Genomic DNA, 21,456 nt, shown 5'->3' with positions numbered 1-21,456 from the left:
TTGAGGGAACAACCCCCATTGCATGCAACCATGGCCTTCCCAAGATGATATTGTAAAGGGAGGGTGTGTCGATTACGGTGAACTCTGTTTTTATCTTCTTGGTGCCAGCCTGCACCTCCAAGCTCGTCGTTCCCAAGGGTCATGTCGGCGTTCCGTTGAACCCAATCATTGGGCTATTGGATTGCTCCATATCGTCTGGGTAAAGGCCAAGCTCCTTGTGACATCATACATGATGTCACAAGAGCTGCCTTGGTCGATTAAGATGCGCTTCACTTGGCATTCCCCAACATGGAGGGATACTACCAAGGCATCGTTGTGTGAATGCTGCACCATCTCAAGGTCGGCTTCAGTAAAGAACACTACTGGTCCTTGGCACTCTTCTGCCCGATGTCTCTTCTGTCCGACTTGATAGACATGCTGTAGGTGTTTTACCTTATGGGTCTCCCCCCGAATCTCGTTTTCGTTGACCTTCGAGTGAATTACATTAATTACCCGAGGTCCTCCTTCTTGAGGTTGCTGTGCTGGAGGAGGTGGAGCTGCTGTCGCCTAAGGCAATCTTGCCTGTTCTTCCCTTGTCCTGGCCTCATCGACAAGGTCTCTCAGGTGGCCTTGCCTCACCAGGTCTTCTAAGTGTGTTTTTAGGGCTCTACAACCCTGAGTCATGTGCCCATCTTCATTGTGGTAAGCACAATGTCTGCCAAGGTTTCTTCCTATAAACTCTCCTGGTGCTCTTGCTGGTGCTCTGAAATAGGGTTGGTTTTGAATTTTGTCTAGGACTTTGTGAATTGGGATTCGGAACACAGTCGTAACTGTTTGTGTAACCCTTAGTCCGATCTCTTGCTTGTTGGATCCATTGTTACTTCGGCCTCGCTTCGGTGAGCCGTTTCCTTTCTCTTGCTTTGCCTCCGTAGTCCTCAATGTATCTTCCTCGGCTCTGGCATACTTCTCGATTCTCACCATGAGCTCTTCTACACTTTTTGACAATGTTTTTGCCAAAGATTTTTGTAGTGGACAGTCATCTTTTAGGCCGTTCTTGAAAGATACGACCGCCACCTCTTGATTACACTCCGATATTCGGTTGAACACCTCATAGGACCTTTTTGCATAGGTCCTAAGGCCTTCATCCTTGCTGATCTTCAGAGCCATCAATGCATCCACTCTTAATGGCTGCAGCTTGTTTGTCACGAACCTGGCCACAAACATCTCGGCCAGGCCTTCCCAGGTCTTCACGCTTCCCTTCGGTAGTTTGTGAAACCAATCTGATGCAATCTCCCCGAACGATGAGGGGAACACTTTGCAGAGTAACAGCTCATTCCCACTATACAATGCCATTGAGTTCAAGTATAATCCAACGTGGAAGTTGGGGTCTGATTTATCATCGTATATTTGGAACCTCGGCATACTGAATCTCTTCGGACCCTCAAATTTGTCTAACTCCACTGAGAATGGTGTTCTTGGCTTTTCAGGGGAAGTTACCTCGACATCGGCATTCTGCTGCTTCCTCTTGAGGTAATTTCTCAAGTCTTCTTTGTTCCGCCCAGGAGCTCGGCTATCTCCTAACTTCAGTCTTTTCGGCATACTACTCTTAGCTTCATGGTGGGTCCTTTTCGATCTTTCTCCGTGAGTTGTGTCGAAACAGAGCGCCTGCCCCTGAACATGCCGAAGTTCTTTGGGGTATGCGTCCTCCGCGACTCTTCTCTCTTCGACTCTCCTCATCTAACCTCCCTTGAAGGCCGGTGAGAGTGTTTTTCACTCCTGGTGTGCTGGGGGATTTTTGGGATTGGTTTCTGCCCTCCCTTCTGTGCATTGGCTGCTGGAATCGGCGTGCCCTGCAGCGGGAACAGTGGCTGCATGACATTGTTTTGCATCATAAAATTGATGACCGATTGCAGGTCTACCAATTTGTTCGCCATCTCTTTTACTTCTTCGTCCCTTCAAAGGCATCTATCTTTCCATACTTAGAGTCATCTTCGTTTTAATACCTGCTTTGTTCTGGTTTCTTTGGTACGTCGCCGTCCTGGCCGACGTCTTTCTTGCTGACGTCTTTCTTGCTGTGATTCTGGTTTTGAGTCTCCTCGTTGCAACCGTCTTCCTCCATGTTTAGGTCAACGCGTTTTTCGTTCCCAGCAGGGGTTTCGCCCCCAACCTTATCCTTCTGTCCGTCACTGGCCATCTACTCTCCTTTCTTTCCCATAAACGGCGCCAAATTGTGTGAGTGATTTTCCGATCACACTGCCAACTTAGTATTCAGTTGGAGAGTACTGACAGAATAGATGACACCTGGCTGACCTGTAACAGAAAGAGAAGATTCCGGCAGTGGTTCGTCTACCCGGGGCACTCCAGCGATCAAGTCAATATATCTCTCAAAGATAATCAATAGTGCTAATCTCAATGTTCAGAATATAAATTGCGTACCTGTAAACGTCCCCGAACGCCCCGAGAGGGAATCCCATTTTGTTCATTTGGGCTCACTACAGCTCGGGACTCAATGTCACGGTCTTGTATCTAATCTCGTGGAGTGCAATGCAAGACCGATGAATCATCAAAGAGTCCAAATCCGGCAAATCGTTTTGAAAAACTGATTTTTAGAAAGAAGTGCCAAACATGGACTGCTTTGCCAGATATAGAGTCGCCACTTAAATATTTTATTTTGGGAGAATTTAGGAAACCCTGACTCATGCCTAAGGCCACGTGTCCGTCATCACCAAAGTTGCCTCGGCTCGAGAACTTGGGTACGATTGGGGAAGGTCACTTCGTGAGCAACCCCACTCGCCCGATCAAAGATCGGCCTCTACTAACTATGATATCAAGTTTTTGAAAACACATGTGCTCTTATTCCGATTTATTAGCCTAGAATTACTATGTGATGCGCACAGCAAAACAAGTATAGATTGGATTGCCTAAGTTGGAACATAGTATCGCATATTCGTTTGTTTCGAAAATGGATTGAAGTTTGCTATTTGCAAGTAGGCTAAAACACGGGTTTCAACGAATTATTCCAACTCAAGCAACCCAACCTTCACCCACAAGCATTCAGGCAAGTATATCACATAAGCACATAGCCTCATGGTAAACATGCGATCATGGCAGTCACTCACACACATGCAAGGATGCTAAAGCATAAATACTTACCTAGTACTCCAAGCCAAAACAGAAACTAGTTAGTAATCAATGCATGATCCTAGTTCATGTTAAGATGGCTAATGCAACACATGCAAAAATGCAACTAGGATAGGCTCGGCTATTCTAAACATGGCATATGAAATGCAACAGATAACATGTATTCAACTTGGAATTGAAAAACAATGCAGTTAGCAAGATGCGCCGAGCCCGATGCATGTAATACAGATGAATGATGCAAACATGCGAGCATAAGTATGCTAATTGAAACATGCCCTAAACTAACCATCAAAAGCTAGTAAATAAAAGGGAGAAAGACGTGGGGTTGGAAGACATACATCACACACATGCACACTTATTACAACATTGCCCTCCTCGGAGGATCCGAATAATACAAAACTAGATGAATAATGAACTACAGCTAATTATTACACGACATTAACTAATTAACAAACTAGCTAAGTAAGCATGTAAACTAAATGAATGTGACTACCTCGGCTCTTTTTTGAATGACAATGGCTGCATACATGCTCGAGTCGCCTCGTCGGGAAATCCATCGCGATGCTTCATCTTGCCTTTGTGTGCAATTTATTTCAGAAACTTGCACGAAGCTCCAAGAGGCTGAAACTCCACTCTGGAAAGTTATGGGAGGGTTGTCGACCAGCCAATGACATGGGAGACCACCTGCCGACCACCCCTTTGTGGTGGAGACAAAAAAAGATGGTCGGCCTGCCAAAAAACCTGGTCGGCCGACCACTTTCTGCCCCTGGATTCTAGTTTTCTGTAACACAAAGCAATAGGGAAGCATGGCAAGGTATTTTCAACAAATGTGTACTCGACCACTCTCCCCGTCATAGCATAGGTTCTAGGGAGTGTAACCCTCGATCCTCGGACCACCAATCACGCATCTCGATGCATGATGGCCGAGGAGTCGGATTGCACGACTTAATGTGACATGAATACACAAATAAGCATCTAAAGCCAACAACTCTGTCATGGATAGTCAAGAGTGTCGGCGACCGGGAATCGAGGCACGTTTCATCACTAGGAGTATGAGACGCTCCTCGTTTCCCGTGTTTGGGCTAACTCCTATCCCAAACATGATAAAATGAGAATGGCATGCTCAATGCAACTTCCAGCATGCAATCCTAATGTAATGCAACTAAATGATACAAGGATACAAGGAATGACATGTAAGCATGCAAATGGCATACACAATGCTATGAACTACACATGACATACTCAATGCACATGGACTAAACAATGGCATACACAATGCACATGTGAAGACTAACAAACACAATGAGATGAACAAGGCATGCTCAATGCAATGATCAACTCATGCAACAACATGTACTATGTGGCATACACAATGCAAGATGGACTTAAACCAAAGTGAATGGGCCTCAGCCACACCCAAATCAGTGGCCAAACATGATGAAATCAAAGCTACAAGACACACATAAGCACACACAATGCAAAGGCTTGATCCTAAGGCATCAAATGCCTCTCTACCAAAGCATGGCAAGGGATGAAACATGGCACACAAACATACATTTTCCAGCTCTGAAACATGATGCACAATGGTTCTGAATCATGCAAACAACTCACACAATGCATGCTAGATGGCCCGAATACCGAAACTAGTGAAGTGGATTACACTAGAGGTATGCAAAGCGATGCTCAAATGACCAAACCACCCCCAAACAGTCCCTATGCAGACCAAAACAGTAGCAAATATGGACTAAAATGGTGGCTCAAAAGGCATGAAAATGAAGCTCATGCAATGGTCCAAAAATGAGACAAACAAGCACAACTCTCAAATGCACTTAAGGAGTGGAAAACATGGGAACATGGCACAATTATGAGGTCTGAAATAACATGCACAATGATGTCAAGACATGCAAACATCTCTATTCAAGCATGCAAGAGGCTACAAAACTCAAAGCTAGGCAAGGGTATTGAACTACAACCATGCATAGCAAGCATCATTCGACCATGAGGCATAAAAACAGAGCTAAGGCAGTCCAAAACATGCACAAAATCAGTTTAAGGCATGGCCAAAAAGTGCTAGAATCAAGGGCCAAAACAACATGCAATACAAGCTAGTGAAGAGGGTTTACACTACAAGTATACAAGGAATTCAAGAGGCCACTAAACCAGAAAAATTCAGAGGTATGACATGCCAAATAAAGCCCAAAAACCTACTGAAATATAGTCCATGCATGCAAGAATGATAGGCTCCTTTGATAGGCTATAAAGAGGTTTGTTCTACACATGCAAGATGGACACCCAATATGACAAAACCACATCTGGACAGAGATTATGTAGACCCTAAAACTCACTGAAAAGAGCCTGAAATGAGGCTAGGAAGCATGCAAGTATAGGCTCCTTTGATAGGCCAAATATGCTAGAAAACAAAACAAGGGGTGAGAGGGTCACCCCTCTCTGATTTTGGCTCTCAAAATAGTATGCTAGCCACTGAAAATCCACTGGATTTCAGTGGCTAGAAGGCCAAACAAATCTCAATGCAAAGGTCTAAGTGCATGGCTTAAAACAAGGTGAAAACAAGCATGGAAGGAGGTAGATGACCCCCAACAGAAAAATGGTCTCAAACAAACATGTTAAGGGCCTCAAAATAAGACTTTTTTTCAGTTTATGACAAAGCTCAAATATGCTTGCAAACTAGGCTAAGAGATGGAACAAAACAATGCTAAAAATAGGGAAATAGAGTGTTACCCTTGTAGCCAAAGGGACCAGCAGCTTCTGGACCAAAAATAGCACATCTTCAACCTCTAAAAACCAGCTCCAAGGTGCTTAGGTTGATAATGGAGGTGTTGTGCTAGGAGATGGTATGCAAAGGGGTCAAGAACTGTGCAACTTTAGAGCCAAAGTGTAGAGATATAGAGGGAAGTGTATGCATAAGCCTTAAACAATTTTCTGAACCTTTGCAAATGAGGGAGAGGGTCTCTTTTATAGAGGAACAAAGGTCCAAGCTTCTTCAAGAAGCTTGTGTAAAGGTCCAAGCTTCTTGAGGAAGCTATAGCAAAAAGGGTCAAACTTCTTGAGGAAGCTAGAGCCAAAGGGTCAAGCTTCTTCAAGAAGCTAAAAAGGGTTCTAGCTTCTCCTAGAAGCTTAGAGCAAAGGGCCAAGCTTCTTTAAGAAGCCAAAACAAGGTTTCCAATCCTCCATACATGTGTACGGAGGATACAGTCTGTGCCCTCCACCTGGCACAGCTGGTACACACTCATAGAGACAGAAAAGGGGGAAGTAGGCCAACCAGTTCAAGTGGTCGGCCGACCACCTTCCCTGTTCGGTCGACCAGGGTCAAAAGGTTCAAGCTTTAAAAGCTGGTCGGCAGCCTCTAGGGGTGGTCTCCCAACTCAATGCAAGCTAGTGGTATGGTGGGAGACCAGTAATTGTGGCTCAAAAGTCAGGGAGACCAATTACTTGACAAGAAAAACTGGCCGGCGGGGAAAAGTGGTCTCCAAGAAGAAAAGGTGGTCTCCCACCCTTGTACCACCTTCCAAACAATGAAAATAGGGTCCATGCCGAAAATGAACTAGGACGGATGCAAAACGAGGGTTTAGGGGCCAAAACGCGCAGTCGGGTGCCCCGAAAACTGACTGTTAAGCATCAAAAGTGGCGTGCGACCACGAAGGTGGTCTCCCGGGCCACAGTGTCCCTCTAGAGAGAGGAAACAAGGTGTGTACCAAAAACCGGAGCAAACGGAGAAAGTTAAGCGGTCCCGAACCGAGGCGCACGGCCGACAGCTCCGAAAATTGAAAACTGGTCTCCAAACGGGAACAGTGGTCTACGACCACGAAAAGTATGCTATGGCCACTGAGAGATAATCTATGAGACCTTTCCCTCCCTTCGAGAAGAGAAAACAGAACCTAGTTCGCAAACCGAGACAAGCACAAAAGGGTCCTGAGGTCCGGGGGTAAGGCTCTCAGCCAAAACTCCGAAACCTCAGAACGAGCACAACATGCGCAATCACCGAGCGCTCAATAAATGACGTCTGAGTCTTAATGTCGGTCAAAAATGGGGTATCTACAGTTGCCCCTCTTTGACAGAACTCGAAAGTCATACATGACGGGAGTGAATGTCGAAGCCTAGAGACGACCCATTTTCGACAATGCCAAAGACTTAGACAAACAAGCGAGATAAAAGAGATGTGCCCACAGGTAGGGGGGCAAAATGCAAAATGTTATGCAGGAAGATTTTGATAATTGGGCTTATACGCTACGGGAAGCCGGTTTGATAATTATGGATGTAACATATAGAGCAATAGATGCAAATGGGGTAACGCACTCCAACCACGCTGGAATCGTGAGAAGAGGAAGAACAGAGAAAACCAATCAAGAGCGCGTTCCACGCAACCGGAGATAAATTCCAAAGACGCTGAAATCGTGTGAGAAAAAGAATACTCTAACCACGCTGAAATCGTGAGAAGAGGCTCGAAAACAACTGCCTAGGTGCGTACACCACGCAACCTAAGATAAATTCCAAACATGCTGAAATCGTGTGAGGAAAGGGAAACTCAAACCACGCTGAAATCGTGAGAGGAGGTCCGAAAACAAACCGCCTGGGTGCGTAAACAACACAACCTGAGATGAATTCCAAACACGCTGAAATCGTGTGAGGAAAGGAACACTCAAACCACGCTGAAATCGTGAGAGGAGGTCCAACAACCTGCCCAGCGCGTCTACAATGCAACCTGAGATAAATTCCAAACACGCTGAAATCGTGTGAGGAAAGGAACACTCAAACCACGCTAAAATCGTGAGAGGAGGTCCGAAAACAACCGCCCAGGTGTGTACACAACGCAACCTGAGATAAATTCCAAACACGCTGAAATCGCGTAAGGAACGGAACACTCAAACCACGCTGAAATCGTGAGAGGAGGTCCAACAACCCGCCCAGCGTGTCTATAATGCAACTTGAGATAAATTCCAAACACGCTGAAATTGTGTAAGGAACGGGACACTCAAACCACGCTGAAATAGTGAGAGGATGTCCGAAAACAAACCGCCCAGGTGCGTACACAACACAACCTGAGATGAATTCCAAACACGCTGAAATCGTGTGAGGAGACGGACACTCAAACCACGCTGAAATCGTAAGAAGAGGTCCGAAACAAAGTATCAGGTGCGTGTTCGGCGCAACCTGAGCAAGTAGCGGAGGACAACGATCCTAAACACAGCTCGGCGTAAAAGGATAAATAGTACAAGATAACACAAGATGCAAATAAACACAATAAGTGCAATGATACAGTACATGCTACAAGCAATGTAGAGCATGATGTTTAGGGAATGTAATAAACAGACAAAGCGGCACTTTAGAAAGCACCTTATGGAGTGAGTGGCAGTAAACCGCTTTACTCTGACAGGGATCTTCCTTCCATTGTGTTCTTCGAACACTTACCTTCAACTCACAGTATAAAGGTCTTGAAATGCTGACAAGGGATAACTTCTGCATGCAGAAACCACAAATGTCGTTTTCCTTCCTGATCATATTCACAACTTTTCCTTATTGCAAACATAGCCAAGATAACTTTGACGGGGAATGGTACTCAAGGAGAGCACTTCTGATCGCCATTCTGGCCTGAAACAGTGAAACAGTCAACACAGTATTCTGTTCACTTTGAACACACAGCTTGGATCAGCACACTGCTCATTCTGAACATGCAGCTCATAACATAGTATTCGGTTTATTCGGCACACAGCTCACAACACAATACTTTGTTTGTTTGGCACGCGACTCCCAACACAAAATTCTGTTCATTCGACACGCAGCTTGAAACACAACACTCTGTTTATCTGGGCACACAACTCTTTTGGGCACACAGCTTATTTCGGGCACGCAACTCATTTTGGGGACACAGCATATTTTGGGCACACAGCACGTTTTGCGAGCACACAGCTCATTTTGGGGGCACACAGCTCATTTTTCAGGCACACAGCTCATTTTAGGGCACACAGCACATTTCGGGCACACAACTCATTTTGGGCACACAGCACATTTTGGGGGCACACAGCTCATGTCGGGCACACAGTAGATCTTGGGCACACAGCTCATCTTGGGGGCACACAGCTCATTTTTCGGGCACATGGCTTATTTTTCGAGCATACAACTCATTTCGGGCACACAGCTCATTTCGGGCACGCAGCTCATCTTGGGGGCACACGACTTATTCTGAACACACAGTTCATTTCGGGCGCATAGCACATTTTGGGGCACACAGCACATTTGGGGGCACGCAGCTCATTTCGATTCTGAACCCACAGCTCATACACTTCATGTTGAACACGTAGCTCACACATTTCAATTCTGAACACACAGCTCATACACTTCATGTTGAACACGCAGCTCACACATTTTAATTCTGAACACACGGCTCATATGTTTGAACACGCAGCTCGCACTTTTCAGTTCTGAACACATAGCTCATATGTTGCACATGCAGCTCACACTTTTCAATTCTGAACACACAGCTCAAATACTTCATGTTGAACACGCAGCTCACACATTTCAATTCTGAACCCATAGCTCATATGTTGAACACGTAGCTCACACTTTTCAATTCTGAACACACAGCTCATATACTTCATGTTGAACACGCAGCTCACACATTTCAATTCTGAACCCACAGCTCATATGTTGAACACGCAGCTCACACTTTTCGATTCTGAACACACAGCTCATATACTTCATGTTAAACATGCAGCTCACACATTTCAACTCTGAACCCAAAACTCATATGTTGAACACGCAGCTCACACTTTTCGATTCTAAACACACAGCTCATATACATCATGTTGAACACGCAGCTCACACATTTCAATTCTGAACCCACAGCTCATATACTTCATTTTGAACACGCAGCTCACAAATTTCACTTTGAACACGCAGCTCATACATTTTCATTTGCACGTGGCTCATTCTTAATTCTGAACATGCAGCTCATGAATTTTCATTTCTGAACATACAGCTCATTCACTTCATTTTGAACACGTAGCTCACGAATTTCACTTTGAACATACAGCTCATACATTTTTATTTTTTTGAACACGCAGCTCATAACATAACACTGCTCGATCTGAACACACGGCTCATAACACAGTATTCTTTTAATTTTGAACACACAGCGCTTTCTGAACATACAGGATGCGATGACGGAACTTGCAGAAGTTAGAACAAACTTAGATGCCCGACATTTTCCCTTTTTTTCTTTTGCTTCGAAGTCTGGAACCTATATGGTTTCAGATAGGTCCTGGTTTTACTGCTCCCACATGACCCGGGTTGAACCCTGTGGTTTTCGAAAGAACAAAATCTCGTTTTGCACAAATGTAGAGAACGACACGGCACTCTGAGCACAAAATGATTTTTTTTTTTTTTAAATTGAGAGTGAGAATAAATTCTTAACTGGGTATTGAGCCTACGACTGAACACAACACACCATGACTCAACAACAAAGAGAAAGACAAGGTAAGACAACCTAAACACATCTATAGGCACCCGAAACGACTCAAAACAAGAATCGAGACAGTCAAAACGACTGACACGACACACAGACGTGTTCCAATAGCAAGAGACCTCTCAGTGCACAAGGAGCCAGTTTCTTCGAGTATTATTCCCACCCTTTGTTATTTGTGATTCTCACATCACTCAGCCCTCAAGCACGGTTTTTCTCTCGAAACCCTTTCCTCGCTTTTCCTCTCAGCGCACATCTCTCTATTCTTCAATCTCTCATTTTTTATCCCTCTCCCTAGGTGATTAATGGATAAACAAGATAGTTGTGGGTTTATGCCCAACGTTATCAGCTCGCGGCTACTTCTTCCAGTGACGTCTAGTCAGTGCCCTGGATGAGGGAGTGGAATGCATTGATCCATTCCAATTCGTGCTTCGCACTTGGCTTGATGCCTCACTATTTGAAGGATGAGAGAGCTTTTAGCCCTTCGTTGTTATCCTCAGTTGTGCCCTTTTCTTGCAGATAGAATGCCCTTCTTGGCAAGTAGAGTGCCCTTTCTGGCAAGTATGTTGACAACGAAGAAAAGACAGAACACCTGACTCAACTGTGCCCCTAGTTCATTATTTTGACCATTTTTTGTTTTTGCTTTCTACGAAAACAATTTTGACCAACATGAGAGTTAGATTAACACATTTGTTCAATTTTCTGATTTGAAATCATGCAAGTTAGGTTATGAGCACTGAAAATTTTCCTCTTTTGGGTCCACGAAATGGTCCAGTTTTGAAAAATGAAATACTTTTCGAGAAAATTAATCAACCTTAGTAAAAATTCTCAAAAACTGTTTTTGCAAACGGCCACTGCTCAACGAGCACGGAACCTAACCTCGAGATGCATAACCTCGGATCCGAAGGAGAATTGTCCCTTGTCTGAACGGCACTGCATGGCAACGGAAGGTTGCCCCTTTGTTTGAATGGCACCGCAGCGCGCTGTATGGCAACGAAAAGTTGCCCCCTGTTTGAATTGCACCGCAGCGCGCTGTATGGCAACGGAAAGTTGCCCCTTGTTTGAATAGCACCGTAGCACACTGTAACCAGTTTTCAAGGTGACGATCACAACCGAGCTCTCAGATACAGAGAAGACAAAGATGACCAGAACCATCACATGGACACAGTTGAATTTGAAGTGTTTTACGGCTGGACTTCAGAACGAAGTTGCCTACGTATCCCAAACATGGGAATCAAGCCTTACGTAGTTCGGGGGGTTAAGGTACACTCGAGTATTAACCTCTCCTTTTGCGTTCTAACTTTTGCCAAGGCTGCCCTTTCTGGGTTTTCAACCTTGCGAGCTTTGTTCTTCTTTTCTTTTCAATTCATTTCATTTCTCTTTTTCTTTTTTCTTTTTCATCTTTTCTTTTCATTTTCTTCATTTTTCTTATTTTCTTCTTTTTTTTTGCATTTTTCTCTTTTTTTCTTTTTCTTCTTTTCCTTACTTTAACTTTTGCCTGGGTCGCCCTTCCGAGTTTTTAGCCCAGCGAGCCTCTCAAGGGTAAAAGTATAGCCTTGTCCATGTCAAATGGTTTTGAGATCTTGAAGTCATCTGAATCCAGGAGAATGGCTGTTGTTCGCTAATAATGTAGAAGTCCATCCAATGGAGGGTGAATTTGCCCCTAGTGTTATGGATAGGAACTCGATTGTCCTTCAGCAATGTCTTCTTCTTTCCTCCTTCTAGGGTTTGGCATTCTTGCCAATCTTTATTGATTTGTGGAATGATCCATCTTCGGCTCTTCGAGCACATCTGACATTTTTGCCCCTAGTTCAAGGGCTATTTTTGATCTAGGTTCGCAAGCTTCCTTTGATCACATCTGATATTCTCGCCCCTAGTTTATGGGCTGCTTCTGATCCGGCCACGCGGGCCTTACATTGTGGTTGACCATTTGAACATTCTGAATTAAGGTTCAAGGTTTGGAAACAAAAGGGTTGAGTCTCGAGGCTGAGAGTGATCCTAAGCTGCACAATCTCAAGAGTAATTCCACACAGGTCTTCGTTGAACCACGCAAAATATTTTTTGAAATCTTTTAAGAAAGCGACTAATTGCTCACGTCGAAGACAATGCAGAACCAATCTGGATCAAGCCTGGATCCTTCTCAGTACTCATATTAACAAACACGATTTCATTCATTAAGGGCTTAGCATGTCTCTCTTTCTCTCAATTGATCAAATTTTGCAAAACCCGAGGAATTCCTCCCTCTCTGTTTTCATCACAGTGTTCAAAAAGTTTTGAAAAACTTAGGTCAATGCAATAATTTCAAGGCACAGAAGAGCAGGTGAAATGCACTGCCGTTTCATTCAAACTTCTGGCATAACTGGCGCAAGGTAGAAGCAAACACAAGAGTGTGAAAATCACTACTGTTTCATTTAGATCTTCTGGTGTAACTGGCTCTAAGGCAGAAACAAACTCGAGAGAAAGCAAAAAGATAAACACAAAACAAAATAGTGATGCCCAAGGTAACACCCCCAGAATAACCTGACCTTTATACAACAGGACTGACTCGATACAACAAGACAGACCCTTAATCAAAAAGACCGACTTAAGACAATGGGACAGACTCAAAACAAAACTACAGAACTGACTCAACACCCAAGTCAGAAACTACAAAACTAGCATTCGCAAATGCTTAAAACAGTGCGTGCCAAATGCCACATCCGAAGTAAACCGAGCACCGCCCGCAGGTGGTTCATCCCCTGATCACATCACATTATCCTCCAGGTTCACTGATCCAGTAACAATAGACTTTGCTGAGCTTGGTGGGAGGACGACCCCGTTGTCAAACAAGTCCTATACTTCATGGCGAAGACGGAAGTAATTGTTGGTGCTATGACCAGTCTGTTGATGGTACGCACAGTACTGGGTAGTATCATGACCTGGTGGAAGATAAGCAGGGAGGGGCTGAGGCTCGAGGGGTTTAAGATGCCCCTTTTCAGCAAGGACTTGAAGGGCCTTGGATAGAGGCATATAGAGGGCATGGAAGACCCTGCGACCTCGGGGTTGATACTTCGAGGTTTGTGGATTTTTGTTGGGCGCACTAGCGAAAGGGTCAGCAGGTGCTGGCTTGGTTTGCCGATCTCTCTCGTGTGTAGGATTAGAGCTCAAAGGATCGTTTCTGGTACGACGGCCCTTCTCCCGGTTTTTTCCTTGGCTTGAACTGCTCTCACTCTGAGTGGGGAAAGTGTCATCCACAGTTTTTACAGTAATAACGAGCACCTGCTATTTATTCAGTCCTCCGACTTTCAAAGCCTCAACATCCCATAGGAGTTGTTCGTAGGGATCGGTGTCCACCTTCACCTTGTTCTTATTACTCGCCTCGGCTTGGTAAAAGGTTTGAGTTGCTACATCAGAGTGGAGCCCCGTTGTTGCCGACATGCCATTGTTGGAATTTGGGATGGCTTCAGGTTGGTTGAGTTCGATTACAATTCGCCCCAGTAGTGGGGGCTCCTTCGGTATGAAGTTCCCGGCATACGATGTGGTTGGGGGTGAAGCCAACATTCCGTAGGCTAGATCAGCCATGGATCTCTGAAGATCGCCAATCATTCTCATCAACTTGAAAGTGGTGGGCTCACGGGTTTGAAATAACTGGGGTTCCCAGATCTGATGTGCGGAAGGTGATCTGGGTGGGTGTGGCACTTCAACGTCGGTATCACCCTGTATGATGATTCCTTGGTTTAATACAGCTTCCATAACCACTATTTCCTCTGAATTCTGTGTCATCATGAGTCCACTGAACTGATCGGAGGTGATGTGACTGGTGACTGACGGATCAAATGAACCGGTGAGCCCTAACTGGCCTTTCTCTGCTTTGCCTCAGCGAAGGAAGATACTGACTGCTCTGAACTGAATCTTTGAACTGAAAGAGAAAACAGGCAGTAGCTCAGCCCAATTTCACTAGGACAGATACAGGTATGGCTGGATAACTATATTCAACCACTGATCACTGTTCCCCAAATTACTGCCCCAAAAACTGAATCTGATACCCGCAAATAACTGATTCCCAAAATACTAAACCGATGATGCCCACAGGCCTGATACCCAGACTTGCAAATTGATGCATGCATTCCTGTAGAGACGCAATCTAAAAGCATATAGCAAACAAGTGAGAGCCAAAACATCCCTTTGGAGGGGTAGGGTTTCCCTGTCCTATTTTGTCAGGAGCTAGGGTTTCACTACGTACGCAGCGGTTTCAAACAACCTATAATCGGGTGAGCAACCTGTCCTAGTTTGGGATAGTCACTATGGATTCCGAATATGCACTAGGTCGAATGGTCAAAAAGGTGCCCTGGTAAAACCGGAGTTTGTGTTCCTATCGTGGCAAAGCCCGTAACCGGTCAACCTTATGGCACGCTTTTTGAAGCGAGCCTCCGACAAACCGTTCAGGAATAACAGACGGCAAACACTGTGACTTAGGCGCACCAATGTGTAACAAGCCTGCGGGGGACCTCACTACAGCTAGGACTCGATTTGTAGTCACGGTTCTAAGTCTGAACCAAAGAGTCCAAATCCGGCAAATCGTTTTGAGAAAAACAGATTTTTTTGAAAGAAGTGCCAAACATGGACTGCTTTGCCAGATACAGAGTCGCCACCTAAATGTTTTTTAATGGGAAATTTAGGAAACCCTGACTCGGTGCCAAAGGCCACTGTCCGTCATCACCAAAGTTGCCTCGGCTCGGGAACTTGGGTACAATTGGGGAAGGTCACTTCGTGAGCACCCCCGCTCGCCCGATCAAAGATCGGCCTCTACTAACCATGATATCTATTTTTGAAAACATTGTGTGTTCTTATTCCGGTTATTAGCCTAGGTTACTATGTGATGCGCACAGCATACAAGTATAGACTGGGTCGCCTGAATTGGAACAAAACATTCCATGTTTGTTTTTTGAAAATGGTTTGCTACCCGCAGGTAGGCTTGAAACATTTGATGATTTATTCCAATTTAAGTAACCCAACCTTCACCCACGGGCATTTAGGCAGTTATATCATATAAGCAATTAGCCTCATGATAAGCATGCTATTCATGGCAGTCACTCACACGCATGCAAGGATGCTAAAGCATAGAACTTACCGAGTACTCCAAGCCAAAACAGAAACTCATTAGAAATCATGCATGAATCCTAAGTATACAGAAATGCCTAATGCAACACATGCAAAATGCAACTATAGCAGGCTCGGCTATTCTAAACATGGCATATGAAATGCTACAGCTAATAAGTATTCAATTCGGAATTGAAAGTACAATGCAGTTAGTATGATGCGCCGAGCACGGTGCATGCAATACAGATGAATGATGCAAACATGCTGTCATACTGTATGCTAATTGAAATATGCCCTAATCTAACCATCATAAGTAGGTAAATAAAATGGAAGAAAGACGTTGGGTTGGAAGACATACATCACACTCACGCACACTTATTACAATTATGCCCTCGCACAAAGGGTCCGAATAAATATACAGTCCCGAATAAAAGAATATTACAGTCCAAATAATACAGTCCAAATAATGTACAAATTCCTAATTAATTAACAAATTAACTAAGAAAATAAATAAACTGGCATGCAAGCCAGGGACTGCCTTGATTCCATTCCGGATGATGAATGATGTATGCCCGGGTTGCCTTTGCGCGGAAATCCATGACGATGCCCCAATTAGCCTCTGTTTACACCTTTTCTTGAAATGCGCGCCAAGCTCCAAAAAGTTGCTGATTCTTCATTTTGCTGCAACAGAGAGCAGGAAAGGGGCATGGCAATGTATTTTCACAGATATATGCATGCCTCGATCCTCGTGCCACCAATCACGCATATCGATGCATGATGACCGAGGAGTCGAAATGTGCAACTCAATATAGAATGAATGCACATAAAAACACAGCTAAAACCTAACTCCATCATGGATAATCCGGAGTGTCGGTGACTAGGGAATTGAGATACATTCCGTCACTCGGAGTACAGAATGTACCTCGTTTCCCGTGCCCGGGCTAACTCCTATTCCGAACACGATACAATATGCATGATATGCATGAAATACGACTAAGATATAATCCTAACATACACAATGCTATGAAAATGAGATGCCTCGAAATACGTGCACACGGGCACGCAAACCGAGAAAATGACAAAATACAATCTAAGATACAACCTAGTATGCACTATGCTGTAAAAAAATGAGATGCCTCGAAATGCGTGCACACGGGCACGCAAACTGAGAAAATGACAGAATGCGATCTAAGATACAACCTAGTATGCACTATGCTGTAAAAATGAGATGCCTCGAAGTGCGTGCACACGGGCACGCAAACTGAGGTAATGGCATATGCAATGCAAATGACATGGAAATATGATATGGGCTTACACTAACATGAGGGAGCCTCAGCCACACTCACATAGGATGCCGATAGATAAAAAATGAAGTGCCTCGAAATGCGTGCACGCGAGCACGCAAACCGAGGCAATGGCATATGCAATGCAATGGCATGGAAAATGCAACATGGACTTATACTAACATGAGAGAGCCTCAGCCTCACTCACATAAGAGGCCGATGGATAAAAAATGAAGTGCCTCGAAATGCATGCACGCGGGCACGCAAACCAAGGTAATGGCATATGCAATGTAAATGCATGGAAATGACATATAAGCATGCTAATGGATTTTCAGCAATGAAAAGTGGGGGGAAACAGCCCCGAAACGAGGCGAAAGTACACCCGATGCACGGAATGGTCCCGAAACATGAATTTTGGCACCCGAAATGGCCTATAGCTATACCAAACATGCACAATTGGCACATGCAATGAATAGACAGAAGCAAGGAAGCCTCTAAATATGCACTTTTCCAGTTTATAGCATGGCCAAATAGCAAACCAAGACAGGGCAAAACTAGCATGCAAGAAATAGCCCTAAACATGAGATTAAGAAGTAACTCACATCTTCTGTCCTCAAACAGGTTAGGGCCCTTCAACAAAGTTGAAGAGGGGCCCAAAATATGATGTTTTCCAGAACTGTAAAAACCCCAAAAACAAACACAAGTATGGCTGCACTCCTATGCAAGAAAAAGGGCCAAAAGGTGGCCAAAGAGGCAAGTGGTATATGCAAAGCCTAAACTGAAAAATTCCCTTCTACAACATTGAAGAGGGACAAAAAATAAGCATATTTACAAAACTGTAAAAACTCCAAAACAGTATACAAATATGCTAGAAATGCAATGCAAAATAAGGCTCAAAAGAGGCTATAACATGAGGTATGCAAAATATTCCACAAACGGCCAAAGACCCTTAATGAAACATGAAGAATGGGCCAAAATAAGACTATTTTCAGAACTGTAAAATGACCAAAAACAAAAGCATGATAGGCTAACAAAACATGCAAGAATGGGGACCAAAAGAGAGATATAACATGAAGTGACATATGGAGGTCCAAAACCATGAAAGGCCCTAAATGAAACATGAAGAATGGACCAAAATAAGACTATTTTCAGAATTGTAAAATGGCCAAAAACCAAAGCACAATAGGCTGCCAAAGCATGCAAAAATGGGACCAAAAAAGGAGTATAAAGGCAAGTATAACATGGAAGTCCCAAACAGTGTTGAGCCCTTCTTAAATGTTGAATAGGGGCTCAAAATAAGCCTATTATCAGTTTACAACATGTTCCAAAACAAATCACACACAAGCTAAAAATATCATGCAAGAAAATGACATTTTAGAGGGATAATGAAGCAAGTGCAAGATGGAGGGCTCAAACAGGGTTGAGCCCTTAATGAGACATGAAAATGAGCTCAAAAGAAGGCCACTTTCAGTTATGGCCGGAGCTCAAAGCAAAAAGCATAGATGGCTAAGAAATGTTGCAAAGAAAAGCTCAAAAAATGGGAGATGGCAACTCACCCTTGGAGACAAGTCTTTTGTTGCTTCTTGGACCAAGTTGCAGCACCTTTAGCCTTTGAGAAGCCCTCCTTGTTGCTGGAAATGAAGTGGTGATGGTGGTGCTTGGTGGTGGTGAAGGAATGAAGTGTGGAACTTGAATGTTTTAGGGTAGAAATGAGAGAAGGAGAGGGGAAGCAATGCAAGACTTGGAAGCAATTTCTTCTAACCTCTAATACAAGTGCTGGCCTTTGGTTATATGGACCAAAAAGAGGGGCCAAAGGTGGGGGAAAAAGGAGACAAGCTTTCCCCCACAAAATATCCCCCGGATTGGGATATTTTTGGGGGGAAACAGCTATACAGCTGTAAAGTTGATGTTGCAAGGAACATGGCCGGCCAGTTATTTTTGTTGCAGGTGGTCTGCCGGCCACACCCCCTAGCCGGCCGGCTAGGGCTCAAAAGGGTCAAGTTGGTTTAGTGGTCGGCCACCACAAGATGGTGTCCTCTCATGTGTGTACAATACAACCTTGTGGTTAAAAGTCCAAGAAAGTGGCTCAAGGGTGTTCAACATTAGCTCGGAAAGAGGGGTTCAAAAGGGTCAGGTGGAATTACTGGCCGGCCACCAACTTTTAGGATCCTCCCAAGTGTGTACATCACAAGTATGTGGTTCAAAGTTCAAGAAAGTGGCCCCAAGGTGTTCAACATTAGCCCGGAAGTGCGAAAAATGGGTGTCGGAGGGCGAAAATAGAACATAACTGGTTGCCAAGATAATTGCTGGCCTCCCACCCTCCAATGACCTCCCTGGTGATGAAACAGAGGCACCTGCCAAAAATGAACGAAAAGCAATGCAAAACGAATGCTCGGGGGCCAAAACACGCAGTTCGGGGTCCCGAAAATGGGCTGTCAAGCACCGAAAGTGGCGTTCGGCCACGAAGTGGGTTTCTCAGGCCCCAGTGTCCCTTGAAAGGGAGAAAATAAGATGTATGCCAAAATTTAGAGCAAACGGAGATGGTTAGGCGGTCCCGAACCGAGGCACACGGCCAACGGTCCTGAAAAATCGGAAACCGGACTCCGAAATGGGCAAAATGGCCTGCGGCCACAAAATGTAGCCCACGGCCACTGAGAGATGGTCTACTGGACCTCTCCCTCCCCTCAGGAAAAGAAACAGAGAAAACCGAGTCTGGTTCGCAAACCGAGGCAAGGCACAGAAGAGGGTTTGGAAGTCCGGAGGCAGGGCTCGCAGCCGCGACTCTGAGACTTCTGAACAAGCACAACATGTAATATCACCAAGTGCTCAACTGGTGATGTCTGAGTCTCAAGGTCGGTCAAAAATGGGGTGTCTACACAATGCAAATGCAATGCAAAGAAACACATAAGTGTAGTCAAAACAAGATATCATGAGTTTGAGTCAAGTTCTCTAACTCCCCAGCAGAGTCGCCAGAAACTGTAGACGTCCCCGAACGCCCCGGAAGGGAATCCCGTTTTGTTCATTTGGGCTCACTACAGCTCGGGACTCAATGCCACGGTCCTGTATCTAATCTCACAAAGTGCAATGCAAGACCGATGAATCATCAAAGAGTCCAAATCCGGCAAATCATTTTGAAAAAATGATTTTTAGAAAGAAGTGCCAAACATGGACTGCTTTGCCAGATACAGAGTCGCCACCTAAATATTTTATTATGGGAGAATTTAGGAAACCCTGACTCGTGCCTAAGGCCATGTGTCCGTCATCACCAAAGTTGCCTCAGCTTGGGAACTTGGGTACGATTGGGGAATGCCACTTCGTGAGCACCCCCGCTCGCCCGATCAAAGATCGACCTCTACTAACTATGATATCAAGTTTTTGAAAATGCATGTGCTCTTATTCCGGTTTATTAGCCTAGAATTACTATGTGATGCGCACAGCAAAACAAGTATATACTAGATTGCCTAAGTTGGAACAAAGCATCGCATATCCGTTTGTTTCGAAAATAGATTGAAGTTTGCTACTCGCAAGTAGGCTAAAACACGGGTTTCAACGAATTATTCCAACTCAAGCAACCCAACCTTCACCCACAAGCATTCAGGCAAGTATATCACATAAGCACATAGCCTCATGGTAAACATGCGATCATGGCAGTCACTCACACACATGCAAGGATGCTAAAGCATAAATACTTACCGAGTACTCCAAGCCAAAACAGAAACTAGTTAGTAATCAATGCATGATCCTAGTTCATGTTAAGATGGCTAATGCAACACATGCAAAAATGCAACTAGGATAGACTCAGCTATTCTAAACATGGCATATGAAATGCAACAGATAACATGTATTCAACTTGGAATTAAAATACAGTGCAGTTAGCATGATGCGCCGAGCTCGGTGCATGCAATACAGATGAATGATGCAAACATGCGAGCATAAGTATGCTAATTGAAACATGCCCTAAACTAACCATCAAGAGCTAGTAAATAAAAGGGAGAAAGACGTGGGGTTGGAAGACATACATCACACACACGCACACTTATTACAACATTGCCCTCCTCGGAGGATCCGAATAATACAAAACCAGATGAATAATGAACTACAGCTAATTATTACACGACATTAACTAATTAACAAACTAGCTAAGTAAGCATGTAAACTAAATGAATGTCACTGCCTCGGCTCCGTTTTGGATGACAATGGATGCATGCATGCTCGAGTCGCCTCGTCGGGAAATCCATCACGATGCTTCATCTCGCCTTTGTGTGCAATTTATTTCAGAAACTTGCACGAAGCTCCAAGAGGCTAAAACTCCACTCTGGGAAGTTGTGGGAGGGTTGCCGACCAGCCAATGACATAGGAGACCACCTGCCGACCACCCCTTTGTGGTGGAGACCCAAAAGGGTGGTCGGCCTGCCAAAAAACCTGGTCGGCCGACCCCTTTCTGCCCCTGGATTCTGGTTTTCTGCAACACAAAGCAATAGGGAAGCATGGCAAGGT

Source organism: Camellia sinensis, chromosome 12 (assembly GCF_055761805.1).
Source record: "Camellia sinensis isolate YWXY chromosome 12, ASM5576180v1, whole genome shotgun sequence".
Classification (NCBI taxonomy): Eukaryota; Viridiplantae; Streptophyta; class Magnoliopsida; order Ericales; family Theaceae; genus Camellia; species Camellia sinensis.
The sequence above is the reverse complement of the archived record's forward strand: the minus strand, read 5'-3'. Positions refer to the sequence as shown.